This window comes from Glycine max, chromosome 18 (genome assembly GCF_000004515.6).
Source record: "Glycine max cultivar Williams 82 chromosome 18, Glycine_max_v4.0, whole genome shotgun sequence".
Classification (NCBI taxonomy): domain Eukaryota; kingdom Viridiplantae; phylum Streptophyta; class Magnoliopsida; order Fabales; family Fabaceae; genus Glycine; species Glycine max.
The window spans coordinates 16,263,193-16,265,742 of NC_038254.2; positions in this window are offsets into that span (position 1 = coordinate 16,263,193).

Below are 2,550 nucleotides of genomic sequence, written 5' to 3' on the forward strand. Positions count from 1 at the left end.
TTCTATAAAATAAATTGCTTTAAAATAAAATAAAAAAGTTACATGTAACATTTTCCAAATAAATTGATTTAATTGAATTTTTTATATTATGTAATTACAATAATTGTAATGATTGTTAGAATTGATTGATATAATAATTATAATGATTAGCAATTATTATTATTATTATTGCAATCAAATGATTATATACATTTAGTTATATTTTAATTCAAGTTTTAGTTCAAATTACTGATTATTAGACTAATAGAAATTTATTTAATAAATTAATTAATTGACAAAATTGCACTTTTGGTCTCCCACTTTAGTTTTAATTTTGCATTTGGTTCCCCAGTAATTTAATTCACAAATTTGGTCCTCCGATTTTATAAAATCCTGCAATGTTGGTCCCGGACGCCTCAATTGGACGTTGACCGCTAAGCAACAACGTTGACTGTCACGTGTCAACGTCTGAGAGGTTTCTTGAAAATGCTTGCATATTTTTACCCAGCTGTGGTAAAAAAAATTTTACGCTAACCAAAACCCTAACCCTAAATTGGATTTCTGCTTCATCGTGTTCGTTTGTGTTGTGGTTCAGCGTCATCGTGGGTGTGGAGCTTCTGCAACGTTTCCTTCTTCGTGGGTGCGTCGTCGACGTGGGTGGGTCATTGGCGTGACTGCGTCGCTGCTTAGTGGTGGTGGTTAAGGTGTTGTTGTCCTCCATAAACGACGCCATGGAAAGGAGTTCCTCATCGTACACCTCCGAGGCCTGAAGTCGCTTGTTGTGTCTCTGTAATGTAGAGGCTCCACTGGTGACATTGTGGACCGAGGATAATCCAGGGAGGCGTTTCTATGGATGTGGTCTATACAAGGTAAGGAATAATAATTTCGTAGGGATTGTGTTATAGCTTATTTGTTGATTCTTTTTGGATATTTTCGGCATGTAGGTTACAGGTAGGAAAAGGTGTAATTATTTTGAGTGGCACGATCCAGTTGCCAAAATTCGTCAGAAGAAGATCATTGTAGCATTGATGAAGAAGGTTAATGAATTGAAGTTGAGGGAAAAGGATTTGCAAAGCAAGATCAATGACATGAAGATGAAGGAAAAATTTTTAGGGATTGTTTTGGTTGTTTCTTGGGTCTGTGTTTGCTTGTTAGTGTCTTTATTATGTATCTGAGGTCTGTGATTTGATAATGTAGCAGGGAATGTAATTTGGCAATGTCCCAGGGGAATGTTATTGGTTGTTGGTGGTTTGTTTGTTGAGTCCGTGCAAATGGTAGTAATTTGGCGCCAATAACATGTTATCATTTTGTAATTAGTTAGGAAGAAAGTCATGGTGATTTTTTTGGTTCTTTGTAATGTGCAGATTGTAATTGTGGAATTTTTGAATTGGTATGTTAGTGAAAGAAGATTTTATGGGTGTTCAAATTTGGTATTAATTTTGTATTTAGCCTTCAAATATGTATTTAGTGAAATATGAGTAAGTTTGTGTAGGCACTCTATTTTGAGAATTTAAGCTTGTGATGCTTATCAGGTTGAGAATTTAGTGGAATATGACTAAATTTGTGAAGCTTTTCATGTTGATGATATATTCATGAATGTACAATTATCGGTTGTGAGTGTTATTAAATAAATTATTGTGACTTGAGCTTGAGTGATGGTGTTAAACAGGTACTTTATTACAGTTGTGTTAAACAATATTTTTTTGGCATTAATCATAAGCAATGATGGTTGTTAAATGTAAAATCTGGTTCTTGACATAAGCTTGTAGAGTGTTTTGTGAATCCTTGGTTGGGAAAAGTTAACAAAACCAAGTACAGTGATGCTTACAAAACCACTAATGGTACATTGTTGTTGTTAACAAAATTGTTAGACACAAAGGCATCCATAAACTCACCACCTTACTATAGAAAACAAGGCATCCATAAACTCACCATATTTGCAAAAAATATGGCAGATATGACATTGCAATAAACTTGAGAGACACAAAGGCAGATATAACATTGCAATAAACAAGGCAAATATAACATTGTCTGATATTGTGCAGACTTTAATTACAACAACTGGTAAAAACTTAATGAGTGCATTACAAGGCCTCTGAATTAAACATGCAGACAGAACCAAGTTCGTAAATTAAATTAGCCTAAACAAAATGAAAACAAAGTAGCTATAACATTGTTGTGCCCAATCTCTCCTTGGCTGCTCCCTTAGTTGATTCATGATTGTTGTGTTTCATTGGTGCTATCACCTCCTTGATGTCCTGCAAATGTGGTCTGACTTATGGTTAAACCATTTTTTTGTTTCTTTGCTGCAACAGGGGTGGGACATGGTGATTGTCTCTTCAAGTTCTGTCAATATGTAAAACAAATATGATAAGAATGGTGAATATAATAAGAATATGTGATAAATGAAATTTACAGCACTTATGCAACACAAAAGTACCTTATTTCCCCCTTTTGGAATGGTCCTATCTGCAAATGTCTTTCCTTTACATGACCTTCTGTTGTGTCCAATTGTGCGACAATTTTTACAAACTACTGGATCTTGGACTATCTTGCCAAGGTTGAACCTCT